Below are 13,583 nucleotides of genomic sequence, written 5' to 3' on the forward strand. Positions count from 1 at the left end.
CTGGAAAGCAAACACACTCTTCATTTTCTTCTTTAAACAAGAAAGATCTTATTACTACCGGTCATGGCTTCTTTCCTGCAATTGCCATTACTGCTTTTAATTGGTAATTCACTAGTTTTGGAGATGAGGTTTTAGAGCCCGTAAAACCACAGGGAGTCAGCTCTCAGACTAAATGGACCTTCTGAGGATATGGGAAGCCTCCACAATGTTGCTCGCATCTTACAGAAGGCATGAAATGCAGTGTCTTAATTTTAAATGGTTTCACAGTCAACTGTTCCTTCCCATAATTATGTTTATTTCCTATTAGTCCTTAAGTACATACCAGGTAGGAAATAAAATAAATGCCAAAGAAGTATAAAGCTTGTTTCTGCCAGGGATCTCTCCCAGATCCTTCCTTTGCCCTCATCTACCTAAAGTGTTTACACAGCTGTTATAGTCTTTATGAGGATTAGCATAAAAATCCATATTAAGGGTCACAGAACTGTCTTCCAATTATGGAAATGGGATCAGTAGGAAATTAATAATATGCAGCTGCAATGCCCTCATTCAAAGGTGTCTCCAAGGGCTGAGCCTCTGGGGGCCTTTTTTCCTCTGCCATCCCCAGGAGGCTGATGCTTGGTCATCCCTCCTTTTTTAATGCCTACCTGGCAGTACCAGAGGTGCTGTACTGTGACCTGTGCCAAAGGGAAGATCCTGTTTCCTGATGTGAAGCAGCAACCAGCCAGTGAGGGCAGTGGGTCAGCAGGAGAAAGGCTAAAAGCAGCTCAGGTAATGGCAGCTTGAGTTGTCAGCTGGTTATGCCTTAGATGTCTCCGTGTGAGCAAGAGCCAGTCTCACTGCCTCAGTCTGATAGGTGAGTTTATGGGTACCAGTGCACTGGAAGAGGAAGTCGGTTGCTGTTTCCACTAGCTCCCTGCACCCAAGACATGCTTACAGCATAATCGTCTAAAATGCACACTGTTATGTACTAGAGTATTTCCCTGTGTTTCAAAACACCTCTAGGTGCACCTGAGCCCCCACAGCCTTCTCTGGGCTGCTGTAGCCTGACACAATCATAAAGCAAGCCAGAGACACTTCTCAGCTTTCCCTGCTGTCTCTTCCCTGGGCGTCATGCATCCCTATGTACAGTGGACCTTTTGTCAGACTTGGACGTAACGCATGTGGTCTGGGCTATATGTGAACATGTGAAGAAATCAGATCTAGAAAGTCAGCCTGAGTGGTGTGAGTGAGGGCGGTCCAGTAAGACCTGCAGTTCCCAGGGGAAATCTTTGATGCTGAGTGGTGCCTCTGGGAAACCAGAGAGCAGCACCTGCAGGTGACACCAAAGGTTCCCTTACTATGAACCTGCAAACCCTAAATGTAAGGAACAGTGAGGAGAAAGGCTGCAGTGACTTTTCTTGCTGCTCCACATCTTGTTACCATGCCCCTGAGACCTGCGTTAGATGCTGCTTTCCATTTTGTACCCAGGCTAGCTTCCTACATGTGTCAGCCTCTTTTTCCACTGAAAATCACATGCAAATGAAAGATATTTATGACTATGGTAAAGAAAACAGGCAATTCACAAAGGAAATTAACTACTTCCCTTTCTCCATGTAACCTTGGTTTTCTAAAGAATAAAAGAGTTTGGTGATTTGAACTGCAGCCCAGTAGCCTGGTAAAAACTCTGGTACTAGTAACTAGCCACAGGATTTTGTACTGATTTTGCAAGACCTCAGGACAAAGTGTGACTCTTGCATTTTTAATTATATTACATTATCATCATCATCATCATCATCATCAAGTAACTTCTGAACCCACTGAGACCAAAACGGAGAAGTGTTTAAGTCTCAAATTTATCATGCCCCTAGTAGGTTTGTGAAAACCAGTGCTCAAACAGAAGAGACCTTAATTCTGCTACTAAGGAAAATGCAAGAGAAAAGTGTTGTTACCCGTTTTCTTTGGGAGGAGTCAGTGCACTGCTGCAGCACACTTATTCCCTGCCCAGTAGATTGGCACAGGGAATTGGAAAGAAATGGGGGAGGCGCTGGGATTGTACTACTGTGATGAGATTATTTAAAACAAAAGAGCATATGTCTGTAAGAAACCTGGTTTAATAGTATCAATATTTATATTAAATTTAATATTAATATTTAATTTAATATTTAATTTTCTTAAGTTTAATAATATCACTTACAGAAGCATTATTCTCCTGACACTTTGGACATTACATTTTGTTACATTAAGTCATTTAAGGAAAAAATTCCTGTAATTTCAATGGAATTTCAGTTCAGGCCTTGGGTTTGCAGGAAGCTCAAAGATACTTTCATTTACAAATCTACTACATGGATTTAATTTTATGTAACCCCTGCTGTTTTGTTTTTGTGGTATTTTTTTTCTTGATCTCAAACACCATTGAACGTAACAGAGTCATTGACTTTTATTCTTTGATTTCAGTGACTTCATACCCATGGCATAATCTTTTTTTTTTTTTAAGATTTATATTTTATGAAGACTAATGGTGGTGGAAAAGGGGCATTTCATCAGTAAATCTGAAACTACATTTCAGCAAGGATGCTATAGAAGAGAATATCCTTTCGAGTGCAGCTTAATGCCCCAATTACTTTAATTTTTATAATTACTTTTTCTCTTTTGAAATTGAAGTAGATTAATTGCAAATTCCTCTCGCTGTAACAGTGGGAAGAGAAAAAAAAATCATATTGAGGATAAATTCTCTTCACACAGCTGCAGCATGATCCCATAGCCCAAAAGTCTGAGGGCAGGATTTTGCTCTGGCATTGGAAATAGCATTAGAATTGTTTGTAATATTATGCCAGTGCAGAAATGAAAGCCACTTATCAGATCATTTCGGTCTTAGAGCTGATGAGAAGCCTTTTGCAGGACCATAGAAGTAGTCCATAATCTCCTACAAGGACAGGATAATGAATCCTACCTATCCAATGAGTTCAACAGAAGCAGGCAGGGGATCTGTTGGCAGGGAGAAATACTAAATTGATTTCTGTACTTATGTCAAATAGCCTTATTAGATTCCAGTGGGGATAATTTTTCATTCAAGCAAAGATCTTGGCATAAGCATTCAATGAATGAAAACACAATGATGTATACACGGACTTCATTAGTTCGTTTATTTCAAATCATTTACCAGAGGATGAGTGAATCTGTTTTCACTTGTTCTGATGCAGTGACATCACCATTACAAAAGTGATGCAAATAAAAGCAGAGCTTGATCCAAACTATATATAAAATTATTTTGTGGTGTATAGTACATTTATAGCATTATGGTTCTTGGGGTTGAACATTGCTCCCTTGCTGTTGACATAACTAGATAGATTACTTCTGCACTGTGAGTTACCTCCTACTATACTGCAGCTGATGGTAATTAGTCTGGAGATCAACATAAGACCTGTCTAAAAAGGAGTAATTATTTTGCTCCTGACAGCAAAAGCCAAGTGCTTTTTCTCCAATATCAGATCTCATAAGAGGGGATATGTTAACAGCATCCAGGAATGGCCAAAAGCTGTGACAAAACTAGGTGTTAAGGGAGCACTTCTCTGTGCCCGATTTACTTAAAAAAAGAAGGATAAATCTTTTTGATTCTTTGTATTATTACTATTGTTGTTATTGTTGCTATTATTATTACTACCATGACTACTTCAAGCAACTTAAAAGCTAGAAACATAAAAGTGCACTGCAGACACAGGTATGGTTTAGGTGCCTTTGCAGCTAGGTGTCCTGGTGTTCCAAAAGGCTATTGAGCACAGAATGTAACCTTTTTTATATGTTATATTTCACTTAGGTGCCAACAAACCTACTTACATCATCTCTTGAACCACAGCTGATGTTCCAGTTTCTTCAGCATCTTCAACTGAAGTGTCAAATCCTGGCTTGCTAAATTGCAAATTCCCTTGGTATTAATGGGGCTAAGAATTTACCTCTAAAGCAGAAAGAATAAGGACTAGAGACTAAGACAGAATGACCACCGATTCATGGGACAAGAGCATCAGTGAAGACAGATGAGACCATTCCTTTTCATCTTTCAGATCAGCTAAATTATGAAATGTATCCCTCTGAAAGTTAGCTCCTTGTGTAGATCCATGGGCTTCATAATTTCTGCTTAAACCATACCAAATACTCTTCTGACTTCTAGTTACATTGCCAAATCCAGACAAAAATAGCAAATAAGATATTCAAAATAAAACAATATGAGAAATGCAGCAAACTTGATCAAGACACTTAATTACTTAATGGCTTAATTTTTACATGGACAGAATGAGTAGGTCAGAATGCTTTAACACTGTACAGCAAATGTGAGAAGGCTTAACAAAGGCATACTGTGTAATAAAGGGTGGCATATAGGATACAGAAAGGATACAGATATTTCCCTTCCCCTAAGATAAAACATGATAGTTTAAAATTAGCAAGCTGATTACACACACGCACACTTGTCATGTGGAACTGTTTGCTAAAAGATATAATAATGTTCAGTCACTTACACAAGTAATTTAAAAACAAGAGAACAGACCAAAAGGTTTGTATTGTAAAACAATGAAAAGACCCACAGGTTACATTAAAGGAAACAAAAAGAACAAACAAACCTCAAACTCCTTCTGTGTGTGTGGGACATACAGACTCATACACACATAGTCATGCCCAAGTAGTCACTACATGCCTGATGGTCAGAAGAAGCCCTTGCTAAAGAGTTTATTGATAACTGTCCACCACAGAAATTTCTCTGAGGTCTCCGGTGCCAGGTAGTGCCAGGGACAGGGTGTTGGACCAGAAGGACCCTATGTTTGATGTGTTATGGCAGCTCCTGCATGCTTGGAGCTAAGCAATGGCATGGTGACATGAAAGGCACATGGGGACTTTAGTTGTCTGTTTTCACATTAGTACCAGCTTTTAGATATGTCAAAGCATGCACTCGAGACCGGACAGTGTTTGACATCCTTGAAAGCTCATTAAAAGGGCTCAGTACTTTTTGAGTTAAGCCTTTCGTATTTTCCACTGACAATGCAACTTCAAATGCTGCTAAGATGAGAAATATCAATTCAAGCATAGCAAATATGTGCTCTCTTCTTGCTTGGCAGTGATTTTGGGATCCATAAATCATTACAAGTGATAAAAGAAACAGTTTAACATGTCTATTGCTGCTTTGCTTCTAGTGTATGGGCAAACTTCTTAAGATCATGTTACCTATTTGTGTAGGTAGAGGATATTAGAACAGACAAATCTATTACTACAAGATGACTGAACCCAGGGTGAATAAGGTAGCTGTTTAGACGTAAAATGCCCAACAATGATTGCTAGAGTGAAATTTCTGTGCTAATATCTACAAAATTCATTATGAGCAATGTTCATGATCCTAAGAAAAAAACCTGTCACTTCACTGCCTTTATGTCAATTTAGTACAAATAGCAAGGGAAGCTGAGATGGTGACGCTTCATATCACAGCTTTTTTTCCTGACAGCTTCTCAAAGTGAAATCCTATCACCGGATTATTTAACAAAATCGATTCCAAATGCTAGAAGGACAAGAAAGTGTTTTGCCATTAAAGGGATATGTGCAATGAGGCAGAGTGAGGGATTGGCATGTTATTTCAGTGAAAATAAAGCATACAACTACCATATTCTCCTGTAGGATGGCTTCAGGCACCACATGTTAAGCAATTTGCAGTGAGAAACTAACTAAAAATGTCATTTTGTTTCAGAACCCTTCTACCAGGCCTGCGCTGTCAGCCCAAGCTGAAGGCCAAATCACAGTTTTCTGTTGTGACCAGAGAAACTCCTGAATAGACGGAAATGTTTTTCATGTATTGGAGTGCAGGTGATGAAGAGGTGGTTCAAGGTATAGCTGAAATATTAAGGGACTAGACTCATACGAGCGTACTTGGACATCCAATATTCTGGAATACATGCTGAGGTCTCTGTGTGCTGACCACACTTCAGAACAGGGCTGGTAAAGGCTTTTTAAAGCCCATATACCCACAATATATGACAGAAAGACCTGTAAAAAACAAGTAAATCCCTCCTGTTCAAGCAGATGAATCATTATGGCTTCTGACTTTTCTGAAGCTCAGCAACCAAACAGCAGCTCATATTTTTGCAGCAGTACAGCTCTCCTTTGTGGAGTGGTCTTACTTCCATTGCAATTCACGTATTTGTTTGGATAACATGGAAGGATATATAAGCCATAGCCCTTTCTAACTTGATTAGATAGATTACTTGATAGCACGTTGAAATATTCATAATGTGGATATGGTTCTAAAAAGCCATCAGTATTCCTTTAAGTATAAATTGCTTTGCCACAATTTACTGACAAAAATGGGGGCACCAACTGTAAGAAGTTGAGCTAGACTGAGCTACAGCCTGATGTTTAATTTCTGACTGAACAGAATCAGTAAAGCAAATATTTTTTCATTAAAAATACCACATAAACCCAAAGTAATTAGGTGCAAATAAAAATTGTAGTCTAAGCCATTTGAACAATCTCCTTCCAGTCTAATTTTCCTTGAAAAGCATATAATTGAGGATATTTTATAACCCAGAGTGGATTGAACCTTTTGTCTCAGCATACCATAATGTCTCAAATTCTTCTTTTATGTTAGAACAATGCTATGAATAGGAATTATTAATGCACATTTATTAAAATAAAACTAAAGGTTGGTGGTCACAGGATATCACAGACTTTGCAAAGTACGGTTAACTGGATATTACTGACAATCATCATCTATAATGGCAATCTTTAGGAATTTCATTTTAATTGTATTTTTCAGTGGGGAGGGCACTTTTCACTGTTGAGGCTTTCTTTAAAGCACATTTAATTTTTCTCCCATTTTTAAATTGTCTCTCCAGAAAATATTAAATGCTGGATTGGAACAGACTGAGATAAAGTATTTTGGACTGGTAGACAGTTTTCAATGATCCGTTTTGTGTGACCTGATAAAATGCATCATGAAAAACTGGCCTGGGTTCTGGTGCTTCTGTTGGTTTTTATGATTTTGGTGTGGTATGATCATAACTATGTTGGTTGCATTGCTTTTCTTGTTGAAACAGTATGGAAGAAAAATTCAGAATATCTGTTCCATATGGAAGACTATGACTCCATGCACTCAAACTGTGATGTGTTCAGCAGGAGAAACTGTCAAACCAAGACAGAATAAAACATTTCAACATCATAAAATTCAATTTTCTCAAGAAGTTATTTTCAGGAAAAAAGACTGATGCTTTGACTCCTCATGCTGATTTGAAAATCTAAAAAAGAAGATTTTTGAATGGAATCTGCCTCGCAATGTAGATTGGAAATTTGAACAGCTTACTGCAATATTACAGTTTCCCCCCTGTACTCAGCACTGGTGAGGCTGCACCTAGAAAAATGTGTTCCGTTCTGGGCCCCTCACTGCAAGAAAGACATTGAGTTGCTGGAGCGGGTCCAGAAAAGGGCAACAAAGCTGGAGAATATGTCTAATGAGGAGTGGCTGAGGGAACTGGGGTTTTTAGTCTGGAGAAGAGAAGGCTCAGGGGAGACTTCACCACTCTTCCAAAAGGAGGTTGTAGTGAGGTGGGGATCGGTCTCTCATCCCAAGTAACAAGTGACAGAGGTGATCAAAGGTGATGGTCTCAAGCTGTGCCAGAGGGGGTTTAGACTGGATATTAGGAAAAAGTTCTTCACTGAGAGGGCATCAGGCATCGGAAGAGCCTGCCCAGGGAAGTAGTGGAATAGCTGTCCCTGGAAGTGTTCAAAAACTGTGTAGCCCTCAGTGACATGGTTTAGTGGTGGACTTGGCAGTCCTGGGGTATGGTTGGACTTAATGATCTTAAAGGCCTTTTCCAAGCTAGTTCATTCGACGATTCGAAGTCTAAATATGTATCAGATGGGATTTTAAACTTCTTGCTGCCACCCTGTGGATGAAATGGACAATTACTTCAGTAACAACGTGGAAAAAAACTGGAAACAAGCAAACGAAAAGAAACCCAAACCAGAGAAATAACTGCCTTAGTAGAAGGTAAATTCTAGACAAATTAATAAGATTGTTTGTCTTGGGACACAAAGGCATATTCTACTCCTCAAGAAAACTGTTGAAATCAGGCAAATCAGATTTAATCTTTGCCACACTTCTTGTGTAACGTAGACAGCAGTTGGATGTGAAGGGAAAATTAATACAGTGCATTAAAATCCTTAAAAGCCAGACATGTGCAAAACATTTTTATGTAGCACATCAATGCTAGACCAAGCTTGTGATCAACCAACCATTTCCAGGATGACAGAAAACATGGGACTTAATCTAAACATCCCCTCCAAACTGCTATCATACAGAGTTGGGCTACCATACAGGATGCTGAATAATTTTCAGTTCTCCTTTCCATCCTGTCTCCATAGTGGAGGATGGATGTGTAGATTAGAAAACCATCTTGAACTTTAGATCTGGGGAATTCCTGGATTTAGAGCTCCTGTCAAATTGCTTTGTCATGAGAAGATGAAGAGAAATGACACAAGAAGTTATGCCTTAAATTAACAACAAAGGGAAACAGGCAAAACCAAACCAGAAAGTCTTTACCACAGGCAGCTAACCTGTCTGTGAAAAATAACATCTGCGTTCTCTTTTTATCTGTTAACCACTTAATTTCCCTTTCCTAAGACAACCTCAGTTCTACTTGTGACCCCACTAGGTCACAAATTCTGCCAGCAAACCTGCTCCAGCATGGGCTCCTCTCTTCACAGATCCACAGGTCCTGCCAGGGGCCTGCTCCAGCGCAGGCTTCCCACAGGGTCACAACATCCTTCAGGCATTCACCAACCCTGGCGTGTTAATTAAATACAGCCAATTGAGGTTAATGAATTCATTGTTTAGCATCTAATCTGATCAATACTTCTTCAACCAAATCATTGGTGCTATCAATAGCAAGAATTTCATTCTTCATTTGATGAATTTTGAGCCTTTTAAGCCCACACTGGTTGTGTTTATTCAGTACTGAATCATAATAAGATTGTGGCTTTACTAATAAAATAACAATGTTGAAAGGCAAAATAATAAAATATTACTTTAAAACCACAATAATGACTCCTGAATCCTGCAATATTAAAGTGATTTTGTTGACTGTATTAGTTCTCATCTGTGCTTTGCAAGATATGTTCTGCCCTTTGCTGATTGTATGTTTAAGAAGACTAGTTATTTACTTCACTGCAGCAAGAGAACACATTTTATTTAAGTAGTACTTTGGCACTACAGCAACTCACTTCTGCAAATTTAAGTTAATTTAACTCATTCAGTTTATTCAGTCAGCAGAATAATTTGAGAAATACCTTAAAATTATATATTAATGACCAATAAATAAGCTTGGAACACACTGGTTGCTTATCCAGACACCTTTGGCATAGAAACAGCTCAAGAACAAGATTTTCTTGCTATGTTACTAGTGAAACTGTATGTCAGCCAGGCCAGGAAAAGCTTTCCATACTATTTAAGATCTCGTATTTCTCCAGAAACAGAAAACACAAACATAGAAGACCAAAAGAAATAAAAAGTAAACTTTTTTGAGATTCTAGAAATGTTGTGACATGATTCTTACCTAAGCGGAAGTCGTTCAAATGTTAGAGGTATAAAGGTGTAGAGGTTCCCAGAGTTAAAATCAGATTAAGCATTTTGGGATGAGATGTCTGCACTACCATCAGTTTCTGGCGTCCTTACAGATCAGGTGCCTGTGAAAAACCTGGGAATGTTTGTTCTTTTGACCAAAACTTTCAGAAAGAGGCAACATCAGACTGGATTGATGGGCTGAGGCCAGTAGGAGTTTCAACAAGAATAAGTGCCAGGACCCTGCACTTGAGCCACAACCACACCACGTAATGTTACAGGCTTGGGGAAGAGTGGCTGGAAAGCTGCTGAGTGGAAAAAGACCTGTGTGTACTGACTGGTGGCTGCTGAACATGAGCCAGCTTGTGCTCAGGCACCCAAGAAGGCCAATAGCATCCTGGCCTGTATCAGCAGTAGTGTGTCTAGCAGGGCCAGGGCAGCGATCATCCCCATGTACTCAGCACTGGTGTGGCCGTGCCTTGAATCCTATATTCAGTTCTGGGCCCCTCACTGCAAGAGATATACTGAGGTGCTGGAGAGGGTGCAGAGAAGGGCAACAAAACTGGTGAATGGTATGGAGAACAAGTCTTATGCAGAGCAGCTGAGGGAACTGGGGTTGTTTAATCTGGAGAAAAGAAGAATGAGGCGGAGACCTCATTGTTCTCCACAACTGCCTGAAAGGAGGTTGTAGTGAGGTGGCTGTCAGTCTCTTCTCTGAAGTAACAAGCAATAGGATGAGAGGAAATGGCCTCAAGTTGCACCAGGGGAGGTTTAGATTAGCTATTTAGAAAAATTTCTCCATGAAAAGGGTTTTCAAGGCCAGGGAAGTGGTAGAGTCACCATCCCTGGAGGTATTGAAAAGATGTGTAGAGGGGGCACTTAGGGACATGGATTAGTGGTGAGCTTGGCCCTGCCATATTGATGGTTGGACTTCATGGTCCTAGGCATCTTTTCTGACTTAAATGATTCTAAGATTCCATGATTCTATCATTAAAGTATGCTGTTCAGGTAATCAGAGGTGTGAAAGCAAAACACATAGCTCTGGGTTTGTTATCAACGAGATCAAGAGACCCTGACTGTTTCTGAGGTAGGAAAACATTAAAACACAGTTTGGTGCGGGTTTTGTTTTTTCTTTGCTCGTTTGTTTTGTGTGTGTGTTTTTTTGGTCTTGGTTGTATTTTTTCTTTTTTTCGGTTGTTTGAATTTTGTTTCCTTTTTGCGGGAGCTGTTTTTTCAGAGGTCACAACGCCGAGGCGGGCGGCCCGTCCCGCTGTCCCGCACGCCGCTCGCTCCCTACCGGACGGGAGTGGCCGTCGTTGCCGTAGAGGCGGGCGCTCGCCCGCCGGGGGGCAGCAGGGCTGCACGAATAGCTACAGCACCAGCAGCCGCCGACCAGGGCGGAAAAAGGCTCCTTTAGGCTCCCGGGGGACGGGAAAATGTGAGCCAGGCCCCGCTTTATAAAGTCTGCTGGGTGCACATAACTTCTGTGGGCAGAGCGGCAGTGCGGTGTGCGGGTGCGGTAGTCCTGGCTACCGAGGGACTCAAAGGAAGCAGTCGGTTTATGTTGACTTGCATTCATAAATTGTTTGGATATGGGGTTTCTCACACATAAACCTGACAGCAAAATCTGCTGTCTAGCTGGTTTTCAAAGGATACCTTTGGGGAAAACTATCCCCATGTGTCACTTATATGGTTACAATTAAAAAGAAAAGAAATTGAAAGCATGTTAAACCTCGTGCTTCAGCAATCGAACTAATATTGAATCAGCAGGAACCATGATGATAGGTGCACATGTATATGAAGTCACAAGTACTGACCTACTTTGTGATTCTTGGTTTTCTCCAAAATGCCTGACATTGATGACAGTCAGGAATTGAATTCTGTATCAGACAGATGTGAGATCTGATCCACTGGGACAAACTCAGCACTTCTGATCCCAGGCCCATCTTATAAACTGATTTATGATGTTGCTGTAGCTTACAGAAGAAGTGAATCAGCCCATAGGAATCAGTGTGAGACAGTCTGGGGTTTCTAGACAGTGTTATACCTGTGCCAGTTAAAGGAAGGACTTCCCTAGAGCATGGGTCATATTCTGGTGTGCTGAGATTGCTCCTGCCTGGACAAGAATGGGTTTCTTTCCTCTGTTAGCATTAATTCTCTCCCCTTTGAACTACCAGGTCATTCTTGCTACAGATTTCTTCACTTCCAACAGTAAAAAGCTGGGCTTTGGGACAAATATTTTATTTGAAAAATGACCCACAGCTCCCCTCTCCTCCTACCCCCCCCCCTTTTTTTTTTTAAGTGCACATACACTGGACAATATTTCATGTTGTTGCCACATTTAATATGTTTACCAGGAAAAAAGTCCTAAGCTTTTCCAGCAAGTACATTTCACATGCTTTCGTTTATCAAATAGTGTTCCTGGCTTCTCCCCCCCTCAGACTCTGATGCTGAAAATCATCTCCAGATCTGACTGTAGCCCTTCAAGTGAACTTGTTCGGTACATTAACACCTCTAGCTAAATAAAGTTGAAATGCTGTCGTGGTTTAAACCCAGTCAGGCAACTTGTTCACTCATTTTCCCCCTTCTTTCCCTCCCCCTGCTCCCAAAGGGATGGAGAAGAGAATCAAAAAGAATGCAACTCCCACAGGTTGAGACAAGAACAGTTTAGTAACTAAGGTGTAACACAAATCACTACTGCTACCACCAATAATAATAATGATAAAGGAAATAACAAGGGAAGAGAATACATCACCTCACTACCAGCCAACTGATAACTTGTCCCCCCAGCCCGACCAAGCTCTGACCGATACCTCCTCCAACCCTGCAGACTACCAGCCCTTCTGGGTAACTCTCTGTTACATCCCGGGCATGACGTGCTGTGCTATGGAATACCTCTTTGGTCAGTTTGGGTCAGGTGTCCTGTCTCTGCTTCCTCCTGGCTTCCCCTCCTCCCTGGCAGAGCATGAGGCTCACAAAGTCCTTGGCCAAACCAAAACATCCTTGTTATCAGCTCTGTTCCCAAGCTGGAAGTCAAAACACTGCACTGCACCAGCTACCAAGAAGGAGAAAAATGACTGCTACTGCTGAACTCAGGACAAATGCTTAACTTCCACCCTGTGGAAGTACCATTGCAAGTAGATGTCATCTCACAGATCTCATCTCTGGTCTCCATTACGTTACGTAGATGGATCCTTAATTCCAGGCTTTAAGGATCCTATTTAGCCTCAGTGATTTACAGTTCTACTCCACTTATAATAAAGACTTCAGCCATTACAGCGTTGTTATCTTTCTTTCTTTATGAAACAGACTTTCTAGGTAGGTAATTGGAAATTTTTTCGAATGAAAAAAGAGGCTTATAAAAATTGGAAACAAGGACAGGCAGCCTGGGAAGAGTACAGGGATGTTGTCCGGGAAGCTAGGGACCAGGTTAGGAAAGCTAAGGCCCAGTTAGAATTAAACTTGGCTAGGGATGTTAAGGATAACAGGAAGGGATTCTACAGGTACATAGCAAGTAAAAAACAGACTAGGGAGAACATAGGCCCCCTCAGGAAGCTCTCAGGAGAACTGGCTACACAGGATTTGGAGAAGGCTGAGGTTCTGAATGACTTCTTTGCCTCGGTCTTCACTGGCAAAGGCTCTGACTGCACCACCCAAGTCTTGGAAGGCAGATGCAGGGACTGTGAGAATGAAGACCTCAGGCACACAGTAGGAGAGGATCTGATTTGAGACCATCTTAAAAATCTGAACGTGTACAAGTCCGTGGGTCCTGCTGAAATCCATCCGTGGGTCATGAAGGAGCTGGAGAATGAAGTTGCGAAGTTGCTGGCCATCATATTTGAGAAATCATGGCAGTCAGGTGAAGTTCCCGATGACTGGAAAAAGGGAAATATAACCCCCATTTTCAAGAAGGGGAAAATGGATGACCCGGAAAATTGCAGACCAGTCACTCTCACCTCTGTGCCTGGCAATATCTTGGAGCAGATTCTCCTGGAAGGCATGCTAAGGCACATGA

Source organism: Pezoporus occidentalis, unplaced genomic scaffold (genome assembly GCF_034315485.1).
Source record: "Pezoporus occidentalis ecotype Australia unplaced genomic scaffold, CSIRO_AGI_Poc_V1 ctg24, whole genome shotgun sequence".
NCBI lineage: Eukaryota > Metazoa > Chordata > Aves > Psittaciformes > Psittacidae > Pezoporus > Pezoporus occidentalis.